Here is a 14,028-nt window from a genome sequence, read left to right on the forward strand (position 1 = left end):
GATCCAAGATAGGGATCCCCATTTTCAAGATGTGGAATCTCATTATCAAATTCATGGTAAGTTTTTGCATGATTGAATCTATCCAACCAATCAAGTTGCCACTCAACAATGTTGTCAGCCTTGGAAGATTAAATAAAAATCACATCTCTAGAAAATATAGACTTCTTATTTACCTAATCTTAGATGATATGCTTTGGTGGTATCCAAGTACCCCATGAAGATGCACTTTCGACTCTTTGCATCAAGCTTTTTCTTTGTTACTTAGGAATGAAGGCATAACAGGTGGAACCAAAGATACTGAGATGCCTTGTCGAAAATGGCGATACCACATTTCATAAGGAGTCTTGTTTTAGAGGGCATGAGATGGACATCTATTTTTGATATATACTACACATAGAATTGCAACAAACTAAAACACCGTCTTTACATTTTTGAAAAACATCATTGAACGAACCATATTTAAGAGTCTTGTTCATTTTTGGAGCTACACCATTTTGTTGATGATTGTATGGAACAACTGTTTGATGTTGAATCCCATGTCGACGAAGATAGTTTTCAAATTCATTAGAACTATATTCTTTTCCATTATTTGTATGAAGAGATGAATAAATGATTGTGCATCATTTTCAATCCATGCATGGATGTTCTCGAAAGTTTCAAAAGCTTTTGATTTACTTTTCAATAGGTATGCCCAACACATTTTGGTGTAATCATCAATAAAAGTCATAATATATTTATTTCCATTTGCAAAAGAAATAGGCATAGGGCCACACAAACTAGAATGAGTCAGTGCAAGCTTTCTATGCGCTCTAGAAGCATATTCATGAAATTATTGTTTGCTATGTTTTTCTAGTATACAAGCATCACATTGCTTCAATTTCCTTAGAATAATTGGCAAACTAGAAAAACAATTTCTTTTCAACAAATGAATAGTGTCATAATTAAGATTTCAAAATCTTGCATGCCAAAGAATACTAGATGGAAATGTACCTTCGTTGTATAAAGAACTATATGTAGGGTTTTGTGCATGACAAATGTTCCTTGCAGCTTCAACAATCTTTCTTTCTCTATTCTAGTCATGATAACTGTGTTTTATGATGCTTTTCTTATCTCAACTTTGCCATCAAATTTCTCTATAGTTCGAGAAGGTTGAGTACATCACACAAAAGAAAGTTCCAGGTAATTTAAGCATGATGGTGCCAAGTTTAGATGGCTTGAGACTTGACTTGTCTGCAAAGTATACTGCTCCATCTACATTGTCATTGAGGTTTTCAAAGAAGTCTTTTCAGAAGGTCATATGGCAGGTTGCACCTGTATTAAGTAGCCATGCATCTTTCCAAGAAGCAAATGAAGTATGAAACAAATCTTAATTACTCCAATATAGCAACGAGAAACAATGTAATGAGCAGATTTATGTGCTTTACCTTTCACTGGATTTGGTGTTTTACCTTTGTTTTCTTTGCATTCTTGCTGGATTCTATCCCAGGGGATTCTACATGTGGATGCATCATGACCATCTCTATTACAACGAATGCAATGGAGGTTAGAATTTTCTCCTTGATGATGTTTACCCCCTGCCTTTGTGATTCTTCCTTCCACGTCCTCTTCTACTACATTGTCCTCTAGAAGAATCTTGTCACTGATTCTTCTTTCTATGCAAGACACACTACTTCTTTAGGTGTTCGAGAAGCTGTCATCCTCTTCCCAAACACTTTATCCCAATCTACAAACTTCTCCACAAGAGAGTCAAAAGTAATATCCTTGAATTGTGTACTAACTTGCAAAGATTCACGATAGTGCAAGTATCTAAGACAAAGAGCCTTGACAAAGGTGTTGAGAAATTATAGCTCAGGAGATCTTCTTCCATGTTTTGATGTCTATCATGGTGGGGGACACTAAAGTTCTCTCTCTAGGATGTGACTTTTTCATATAAAGTGATTTTATATTATAAAAGTGAGTTTTGTATTTTATATTAGAAAAAGTGATTTTTTGTAATTAATGACTTAAAAATACATTTAAAGAGAAATTAAATAAATTGTCTTTAATGCGAGATTAAATTCTATCTCTAGATCTAATCTGATATGAGCCACTGAAAAGGTGGTTAGAGAAGTTAGGGTTAAGTCATTAAGAGAAAAAGTATAAAAAAAACTTTTTAGAGAGAAATGCATCATTGTGAGTGATTCACATGAGAGAATGTGAGAGATTCACATGAGATAGAGAGGGAGAGAGTATTCATGAGTGCATTGAGTGTGAGAGAGAAGACCAGAGAGGAAGTTTTTTTTTTGAAGCAGAGATTGAGTGAAAATCAAAGAGAAAAGGGCATAAAAATCCAAGTAAATATTCAACATTAATTGCTACTAAAACATATGATTGTACAATAGTGTGAAGGGTAGTTTGAGGCATGATTTCCAAGGGAAAAGACAGGTTGGATATTCCATACTGTTTTGACAACATGTATAATTTATGTATAGAAATTGAGAAAGATCATGTTGGAATTTGACCCTACAGTGCAATACGACCGTACATATCTCTAAGAAATATTGCCATATAAATCAAAGGGAGGAGATTTAGCACATTTTTCGAGGAGGGGAAACATAAGTTAAAGAGATAAGTTGTTGTGTATTGCTAAGTTGTATTGTTGCATTTAATTCTTGAATGCTCAAAGAAATAATAAAAAACTCTTTCTTTGGGTTTTTTCCTTAGGGGGTTTATTTCCTGGGCTTTGCTCCAAGGCCATTGTGTCAATGAATGCTTGTCTATTGTCATTATTTTTGTGTTGCAAATTACTTAACATTGTATTTATGCTCATAAAATTCAAGTTGTGAGTGTTGAGTGAAATGCATTTACTTTGAAGTTTTATTGGAGACAAAAATTTGTGTATGCTAAGTATTTGACAAAAATCATTAAGAGAATTGTTAGTGATTTTGTGTGAAATTTCTACAAAAGGCCATGAGAGAAATATCCATTTTAACTCCAGTGGTGTCTACATCATACATGATAACTCTAATCTCTAAGGCTAAGGTCAAGGGGTCATCATCATCTTTCAATTTAAGGTTGAAGAGCTTAATCATCAATTGATCTGCTTCCAATTCTTAGTGTGAGTCATACAATTTTTTTAACTCCTTCAATGCTTCATAAGCATTTATATGACGACTCACCTCTTCGCTTATAAGAGCAACAATTAGGGCATAAGCCTTATTGTCCTTGGTCTCCTATATGGCGAGCTCTTTGTCTAACACGAGTTTAGCGGGTTCATTGTCACTTTCTCCTTCATAAACACCTTTCCATAAGTCATTAAAGATGAGGGTGTGCCTGATATTTCTAGACCATTCATGGTATTTCTCTTTGCCAGTGAGCACCACACCCATAATGGAGATCAAAGAATGCATCTTTAAGTAGAGCCTTGGGTTAAAGTCTTTGCAATGTATGCTTAAACTCATATAATACATTGAAAAAAAACAATCTTAAATATTCTCATTTCCTTTTGTAACAACAATAATAATACATCCTAATTTTCCATAGAAACCCCGCGTGGCTTAATTACAATATGCCACATTAGCATTACACAATACCTAAAAATGTAGCACACAACTCTATATCAAAGGAAACTCTTTGTCTGTCTTGCTTGGGGATGCCCATCATCATATCATCATCTATACAATTTATTCTTTTGTCTTGTTAAGATCTCATCCTTGAACAAATCAATGATAACGATGTACAACTTTTAAATATATTTCAAATTCTCTTTCTCATCTAACAAAGCATTTTACTTGTTTTTATGTTAACTAAGTCTAATGCTTACAAACACATGACGCTGTCCTATCATTCCCATTATTCGCCTGAACTAGGCCTCTTTTTTGTATGGCCTTGAAAATAAAGAACCTCGCAAAGGAAACGGTTCTTCTCCCGTGAGTCATGACAAATGGTTACAAGAGACCTCAATCCTCTACTACAACAACCAACATTGTGTTGCATGAAAAAAAATTCTACGTGCTTGACATGAAGACAAGTGCTTTAAATCTCACGAGAATAGATTGATTTTTTCGAGTTCGAATTACGTCCCAACCGCAAGCTCTTTTATGAAAACAAAATGTGGTTAATGGTGGGTTGACTGTTCAAATCCTCATGAATGCACATCCACACCAACTTGGTCGCGTCGTAGCCTTTCAAGTGTAAGTTTTAACCCCGCACAGAAATTGTTTGCATACGAATTCTAAAAACAGAAAATAAACAATGGCGAGAGCATAAAACGTAAAACAAATATTCACAAAGATTTTCCTCTGGATCCCAAAACCGAGACTACTAGATTGACTTTCATTATATTCCTTTCAATGTTACAATACATATATATACATGCCAAAGCATCCATAAACCCCAATCCATTAACCATGGACTAGAACATAGCCAAAGTTCCCTTGACTGGATCTACAAAATACCATGGGAAGAAGACCATCATGCCCAAAACCATGTGTGAAAATCATGCACAAAACCATATTTAGGTCTGACCACCTAATATAGGGTCTAATTTTTTTTCCCTGGGGCATTGCCTCAGACCTTGTAGAGGGGGGCTACCACCCCCCTCAAACCCCCTGACAGGGAGGGCTATCGCCCCCCTTGTGACCCCCCTGCTGCACCCGATGCAACGAACATGAGGGGTCTTTTGCCCCCCTGTGACCCCCCGCACATGGGACTAGTTGAGGAAAGAATATAAAACACACTCAACATCCTCCCACTTCTTGTTTTCTTTCCATGGGGGACCACATGGGAGCTTAGTCATTAGTCCACCCCTGCAATGCCCCATTGTTTTTCTACACCAAGAAAAATTCTCAGTGCTCACAGACTTCGTCAATGCATCTGCAACATTCTTCAAAGTGTCCACCTTTACCAACAACATCTTTTTGTCCTCAATCATATCCTTCACAAAGTGATACTAAACATCAATGTGCTTTGTCTTTGAATGATAAGCAGGGCGCTTTGCCAAGAAAATTGCACTTTGGCTGTCACAGTTTATCCTTATAGCTCATTGTATCAATCCCATACTTGAACACAATCTCTACAACCAAATTGCTTCCTTGCTTGCATGAGTGGCTACCATGTATTCTACCACTGTAGTTGAAAGTGCCACTATAGATTGTCTCTTGCTCATCCAAGTGACTGCAGCTCCAAATAGGTTAAATACCTACCCACTTGTAGATATTCTTTGATCCAGATCTCCAGCCCAGTGTGCATCAACAAATCCACGGATGTCCAAAACTCTATCTAATCCTGGTCTTCCTTGGTAGCACAGTCCATAATCACTAGTGCCATGCAAATACCTGAAAAATTGCTTCACTATTGTCCAATGATCCTTCCCTGGTTTTGACATAAACCTGCTCAATACTCCCACTACATGTGCAATATCTTGTCTAGTACAAACCATTTCATATATCAGACTACCGACTGCACTTGCATATGGAATACGGGACATGTCCTCTTCCTCTTCTGGTGTCTTGGGACACTGTTCAATAGATAACCTTACACTGACAAGAATAGAAACCTTCACTGGTTTACTATCCTGCATATTAAACCTCTGCAATATTGTCTTGACATACTTCCTCTGGTTTAACTAGAGCTTCTTTTTTGCCAATCTCATTTAATTTCCATGCCCAAAATATAGTTTGTAGCACCGAGATCTTTCATGTCGAATTTGGAGGACAATTGGGTCTTCAATTCCTGGATAATTTCTTTGTTATTTCCAATCAACAACATATCATCCACACACAAGAAGAAATAAATAACACAGTCATCAATTAATTTAAAATATACACAGTGATCTGCTTTGCTTCCGATGAAGCAAAGTCCTTGTATATATGTATCAAATTTCTGATACCACATTCTTGGTGACTGTTTTAACCCATACAAAGACTTTTTTAACCCGCATACCAGTTCTTTTTTACCCTTCACCGCAAAGCCTTTAGGTTGTTACATGTACATCTCTTCTTCCAAATCCCTATGAAGAAATGTTGTCTTTACATCCATCTGTTCTACCCCAAAATCAAAAGAAGCAACAACAGATAAAAGTAATCTAATAGAAGCTACCATGGCAACAAGAGAAAAAATATCACCAAAATCAATTCCCAGCACTTGGGAATAACCTTTCGCTACCAACTGAGATTTGTATTTCTCCACTTTGCTTTTTGCATTCATCCTCTTCTTAAACACTCATTTTCTGCCAATGGGTTTCTTTCCAGTCGACACCTCCACCAGATCCAAAGCCTCATATTTGTGCAAAGACGCCATTTCATCAACCATGGCCTCTTTCCAGAGTTTTCCATCCTTTGAATCTACTGCTTCCCTGACAGTTCTGGGATCATCATCAGTGATAGATAAAGAAAAATTTGGACAAAAAGCATCTAGACTATGCCTTTCATGGATGCCTTCTTTCTTGAACTAATCTTCTCACAGCTAGAGTTTGTGGCTCTTCATCTTCTGATTCCTCTTCTATTGTAGAGTCTGATTTCTCCTCCTTTAGCTTAAACTCTATCTTCTCAAGTTCCTTTGGTAGGACTTCATGTTTAATAACATTTTTCACATCTCTAAACACCACATCACGACTATACATGACCTTCCTTGTTTTTGGGTTCCAAAGCTTATAACCTTTTAAACCATCCTTTTACCCAATAAATATGCACCTTTCAAGTTTACTATTCAACTTGGTTTTTTTTTTCCCTTGCAATATATACATATGCATCGTATCTAAATACCCTCAGATGTGAAAGAGAGGGTTTCTTACCAGTCCATACCTTTTGTGGAGTCTTATCCTCCAACGCTGATGATGGTGATCTGTTGACCAGGTAACATGCAATTTCCACTGCGTCTACCGAGAATTCTTGTCCTAACCCGACACCACTGAGCATGCTTCTTGCCTTTTCCATCAATGTCTTGTTCATTCTTTCTACAACTCCATTTCGCTGAGGTGTGTATGGAGTAGTCTTCTGTCGTGCTATACCACACTTCTTATAAAACTCTTCAAATTCTTTCTTGCAAAACTCTCCACTGTTATCTGTCCTCAACACCTTTATTTTCTTATCTGTCTGGCTTTCCACCAGAGCCTTAAATTCTTTAAACCTGTCAAAGACTTAAAATTTCTTCCTAAGGAATTATATCCATGTATTCCTTGAGAAGTAATCTATAAATGATACATAGTACACAAACTTAACTAGTGGTGGAACCGACACAGGTCCAAACACATCACTGTGCACAAGATCTAATATCTGTTTGGCCCTCTTAGCATCAGAGGGGAAACACACTCAATTCTGCTTCCCTTATACCCAATTTTCACAGGAATCAAAATCTAGAGAGAAATTAGACATACCTTCTACCATACCATTACCATGAAGTATTCGATGGCACTTCTCTCCAATATGTCCAAGCCTTTGATGCCATAGCATGGTCTTTTCTCCAGAGACCACTATATTTTCTACTCCACTTACAGGAACCACAAAACTATTGCACCCATTAATAACAATGCTACCCTGAAGCTTGTACATAGTTCCAATCCAAACTCCACACATCAATACCACTGCTCCCCAAACCATCTTGTAGGTATCTTTTTCGAACACTGTTTTTACACCTGCATCATTCAGCTTGCTTACAGAAATCAAATTTCTAGCCAATGCATGAATATGCAGAACACTTGCAAGCGTTCTAATCCTTCCACCTTGTAGCTTCAACTTGACTTTCCCATGATCGACGATTCTAGCCTTTCCTTCATCCCCTAAGAAGACATCACAACCATCATATTTATCATACTCGCATAACCACTCCTTGTGGGGAGTGAAGTGAAGCATGCACCTGAGTCAATCAACCATGCCTCATGATTTACATGTGTACTTGGAGAAGAAGCTAAGTACACATCACTGCCTTCATCTGAGGTGGTTTTCGTCTCTGCAGAAGGAGCATCATTAGATTCCTTTCCTTTCTCAAGAGCTTTATATCTATAGTCCTTTTTGAAGAGCCCTTCCTTTCCGCATTTTCAGCACACCTTTACAGGTTTTCCTGGAGATTTAGATCTCCCTCTAGATTTAGATCTCCCACTTGAGGATTTATCTTTGTTTCTATTTTTGGACTGTCCTCGTATAGAAAAGGCATCAACATTTTGGCTTTATGTATTTTTCTGTCTCATCTCCTCTAAGAACAAGGATGAGACTATTTCATCAAACTGCAAGGCGGTCACATTACTACCTATTACAACAACCAAACTATTCCACGAATATGGTAGAGAACACAACAAATTGATACACTTATCTTCATCTAATTTTTTGATATCAACAGATAAAACCTGGCTTACCATAATATTAAAGGCATTCAGATGCTCTGTCATCGAGTCTCCATCCTTCATCCTTAGGTTATACAACTTTTTCCGTAGGAACAATTTATTCACCAGAGACTTAGATTGGTACAAAGTCCCTAACTTGTCCAACAAAGCCTTCGTCGAAGCTTCCCTTGATACATTCAACAATACTGAATCTGAGATACACGACCATATTATGCTCTTTGCCTTCCGATCCAACTTCGCCCAGTGTTCAGTTGACATTTCCGTTAGTTTAGTACCCGGATCTATCGCAATCCACTAATATTTATCCACCAGCAGATCCTCCATCTTGAGTTTCCACAACTCAAAACTCTGGACATGGGGCTAGTCATGGAAAGAATATAACACACACCCAACATCAAGCTTAATGCATAAAACAATAATGGAGATTGGGTAATTGATAGGATTAACAAGACAAAGATATTTGTAAAACATTTGGTGCACTAATGGGTAGGAGCATAATCTAGCAATAGACATAGATGGCAATGGAGCGTTAGGGTTCTCAGAGGTAACAATTTTGAGCAGAGGAGACCAACGGAAATAGATGGCAAGTAGGAGTTACTGCCCAAGACAAACGAGCTAAGAACTTAAGCTTTGATTCCATTTTAGGCCAGGATGTTTAAGTCCCCAAAATTATGTTGCATTAATGTGATCATCATTATATACATGAAGAGGGATGTTCTTTGGGATTCAGATTCCAAGGTCTCTTCCCATTATAACAATTCAATTTTCTCTTTTTACATATTTACACATTTTCGCCCAACTGGACATGAGGATTAGGTGTCTAACAACCATTTTAGTATGTGAAAATTTTATATATTCTCTCATCACATGAATTTTAGGTTTAGTCCAATGGCAAATCTCTCTATGAAGCTCATGACAATTTGGTTTTATTTGATCAAATAATTATTTTATTCTCCAATTTGGCTACAATATATGTTGAAAAAAAATGTCCTTTCTATTTTAGAAGAAATGTGAAATACATTCCAAAAGTGGTATGTCCACAGTAGGTATTAAAAAAATCTTATTTACTTTTTAAGGTACTACACAGAAAATGTGCTAATTTATATGTGTTCCAATAATGTTCAATTACATAACTTCATAGGATCAATTACCAAGCCTTCACAATAACCATTTGATACATATATTAGAGGTAAGAGCTAGGATCAATGCAACAATAGAGTCCCCTCTGAAGTTCTTCTAAGACAAAAGTATTTTTAGGGATATTGAGAGTTGCTTTTGAGTGTCTACTATAATATTGAAATCTTTCTAAACACAATCGAAAGAAATGCCTTGAAATAAAGAGATTGCAGCCATGATCTGATTTGCGATTGCTTCAATACTGAGACTTAACGCTTGATTACAAATTCACATCCAATTTATAACAAAAAGAATCCCCAAAGAATTGAAGCCTTTGGATCTCCTTAGAAGCAACTGTTTTGAGTAATAAAAATAGAGCAAAAAATTCTCCCATATTATTAGTGTTAAAACCAACGTTAGCTTTCCGTTGAAAATAATGATGGTTAGAGAATGATAAGATGAATCCAACACTGTAGAATTGACCCCCCGATTGACTTGCACCATCAAAGAGGCCCTATAGAATTATCAATGGAAGTACCTGTTGAAAATTTACAACTTGGGAGAGAGTCTATTCTTGGCAAGAATTACAAATGAAATGGCTTGAATAGCCACCAATTTGGGAGTTGAAGTCTTACCTTCAAAGGTGTTCTTCTTATGTGCGATCTCAATTCCCCATGCAACAACCAACCTAAATAATTACATTTGACCTTATATTGTAATTATTACTATATATCTATGTTTGATTAGGGTTGATCTTATACCTGCAGGCTTAGTACCCCTCATGTCGAATATTCCTGATTTGTAAATTTCCATGGATATTCCATTAGAACAATTTGTCGTAATAGATTGGATAAAATTATTGATATATTTATTGTGAATGTTAATTCCTTTTAGATATCAGATTCTTTATATATTAGCTTTTTATTCCTAAATAAATTAGTTGAAATGCGAGAAATATAGAACATAAATAAATACACACACCATCCATAATAGACACAAATTTTTCCTTGTGATACCATTATGAAAAAAAATCCAATTAGAAGGTGAGGTTGTTTTCCTTAATTTTTCTTTGATATGGAAATATGCCCCTTAATTTTTCTTTGATATGGAAATATGCCAAGTATAAATGAAGAGGTACTTCATATAGACTTATCTAAGACTTGTGGCTTGCAAAGGTGCTACAGAGTCTTAAACTCCTTTGTTTTGCTCTTTAAATTCCCACTCCTGTTGCTCTGCTCAACTATGGCTAGGTATTTAACATAGTCTAGTAACCAACTAGAGGTAAGGTTTGACTTCCTCATCTTTCATTTAGAGTTATGGGTTCTTCAAGGGGTACATGTGGCTAGCCTCATATGCATGATTACTGGGGGTTAACTTGGTATTCACTCGTACCATAGTGTTCAATAGGTAATGGTGCATATAACAACTTCCCCAAAGTAGCAATAGCCATACGCTAGAATAATAACATATAGATTCATTGGAGTGACAACAAACTGGGATCTTGGAGTAACAACATCATAACAACCTATAATAACAACACTATGAAGAAGGCAGAGTAACAACAATCTGCGAGTTAGGAGTAACAACACCTTGAAGATGATGGAGTAACAACAATCTGTTAGTTAAGAGTAACACCACCTTAAAGATGGTGGAGTAATAATGTCTTAGGCTAGCTAGATCGTCTTGTAAGCATTTGTTCAACACATTATTAGAATAACACCCAAAACAACTATTCCCCTTTCAATTGCAAACAAAACTTAATGGATAGAAGTGACATAAAGATTTGTCATCTCTAAATAAAAATATGGGATATTAGATATAAAGTCATGGCTATTAATGGTTAAATAAGAAAAAAGACAAGGAAAAGGATGATAAGGATAAGCCAATTCCCAAACCTAACAACAAATTTAGGAAGTGATGGAAAATGTAAGAGCTTTTCCTATATGGTTTCAAAATTTAAGTGTAAAGTAGACGAAGTATCCAAGGAAATTGAGGGTCAAGTGGGTCTTTTGAAGCTGGTGGAGATAAGGGACAAATCAAATATTTTCCTTTCATTTAGATCAATGAGGCTTCTTGGAGGTTTTTGTTAGAAGCATAAGCTTGCGAGATTTTATTTTTAGTATGGAATTTTAACTTTTTTAAATGTTATAGCGAAACTTAGTCAAACAATGTTTGTAAGATAAATTGTGCAATAAATTAATAAGATGGCGCATAGAGCTAGAGGAACCAAAGGAGCAAAAATAGGCTGAGGAAGACTAGTTTCCAACCAAATCATACTTGAAGAGAATCATACAAACAAGATTAGATGCAATGGATATAACATACAGAAGAAGAGTTGACACTAGTGACATCAACGATCAAGAAGAGTCGTCAAAAGAAGCTAATCTTTAAGAAGGAACTTAAGAAGAAAGAATGATCAAGATAATTGCTAGATTAAGCATCAAACCGAGATTGGAAGTGCCTATGCAAGAAGGCAACTTAAATGCTAAATAGGTGATTGATTGGATCATCGCCATGGATAAATATTTTGACTACAAGAATGTAGTTGAGGAGAAGAAGGTGAAAATTGTAGTGATGAAATTGAAGGGACATTTATCACTATGGTGGGATGACATGCAAGTGGAGCAAAGGAACAAAGGCAAGAAGAAGGTTACTAATTGGGAATGGTGGCAAAATTAAAAGGTGAATTTATACCCCAATATTACTAGCTAAATCTCCTTGGACAAATGCAAGAGTCTAAAGAAACAATCAATGTTTGTGAAAGAGTATATTGAAGAATTTTGTAACGTAAGGGTTGGTTATGTAGAAGAAGTCATTAAAAAGGTAGCTAAATATATTAATGGTTTAAGATATGAAATCCAAAGCGAGTTAGAGTATTTTTCCTCTATGAACTATTGAAGAAGCATACCAGGTAAGTATCAAGGTGTAAGAGAAACTGACAAGGAAACAAATCTAGAGATAAAATGAGTGAAATACAATAGGAAGCAAAGGACATACAAGTAGTCAAGGAAGATTTCCAACCCATGCAAAAGAATGAAGTAGTTCATATCATCTAGAAAGCCATCAAGAGGAGAATTTAGAGGCAAATGACCATATCAAAGAGGTATAGGAAAATATTTTGTTGTTAGATGTTATACATACAACACAATTAATCATAAATCAAATGAGTCCAAAGAACACTTCCATAAATACAAAAGTGTCCACAATATATAGAAAAATGCATAACTTGTGAATTCCTATATGCATGAGAATCTCTTATAATGAAGATAGTTCTATTGGAAATGGAAAAGAGATTAAGGAGCCTCCATAAATAAAAGAATTATTCAAAACCACTTATAAGTTAAAAGGTAAATGATGTATAATTGTTATTGATAGTGGAAGCACTGAAAATTTGGTGTCTACAAATATGGTGGAGAGGTTAAATCTAAAGAGAACAATGCATCATACTCCATACAAAGTGTCATTGCTACAGGAAGGACACCAGATATTGGTAAACAAATGATGTGAAGTAGAGTTCCACATTGAATACAATAAAGATAAAGTACTTTGTGACATCATACCCATGGATTTATGTTACATTCTATTAGGTACATCCTACAAATATTACAGAAAAACAATGCATGATGGAAGGAGAAACACATAGACTTTTGAAAAGGATGGTGAGAAACACGCATTATTACTATTAAAGGATGAAGGTGCAGTAAAAAATATTAGTAGTAAAGTGTTAATGTTGAGTGAGAGAATTTTTGAAATAGGAAATTGTTGTAGTGGCTACAACCACCCTCCAAAATTTTTCCATGCTTCGTTTTGGAGCCTCCCTCCCAAATCACAACAACCCATCTCGCACTGACCCAAGTACTTGTGCTTTGATTGAGATTTATCTTTTGCATTTTGGCTTGTGTTTTCTCACCTGGTTTACTGACTAAACCACAAGTCAATCTTTTGACTTGGTTTCAACTCGGTTCCAGGCTTGCCTTAGTGAACTGCACAATCCTTGAGAGCAACCAACCTTGCTCTTGGGAATTGAGTAGTCCAAGTTGACAGTGAGCCTTCAGCTCCAGAATTGCATAGAGCCAGCTGACAACCAACCTTCAGCTAGGAAACTGCGTAGAGCCTGAGAGGCAGCCTAGAGCCACTCAACCCATAAATTGCGCAGAAGCTTCTTGCTCAGAAGGTGCTCAATGCATGAGCTAGTGAGTTGGTCAGTCCTTCCTGAAACTACGCAATCTCTCGGGGCAATGCATGGTAACTTGTCTCAAAAAGGAAAAAATAAAAAAGTGAAAAAATATCCCTATAAAATACAGATCTATTTTTAGCATCCTCGAGGAGACACTCGAGTTATTTTGAAAATGCGCCAAGTGTCACTTTTTCCTTGATTTTTGGCCTTCACATTATAAACCCTAATTCAAACAAATCTATTTAATGGACACTGCCAAAGCTCATTTTCATATTTGATCTTAGAGCTCTAGCATTCTTGAGGAGATCAAGGAACCTCCGGTGCGATCGTCGTTGCTTTTCCGGGTAAGTCTTTCTTTTCTAGTCCTTTGTCGTTTTTTCTATCACTTTTGTTTGTTTATCTTGTGAGAGTGTTGTTT

This window comes from Pinus tabuliformis, chromosome Q, assembly GCF_031772625.1.
Source record: "Pinus tabuliformis cultivar Carrire ecotype Pingquan chromosome Q, CPIR1, whole genome shotgun sequence".
Taxonomy (NCBI): domain Eukaryota; kingdom Viridiplantae; phylum Streptophyta; class Pinopsida; order Pinales; family Pinaceae; genus Pinus; species Pinus tabuliformis.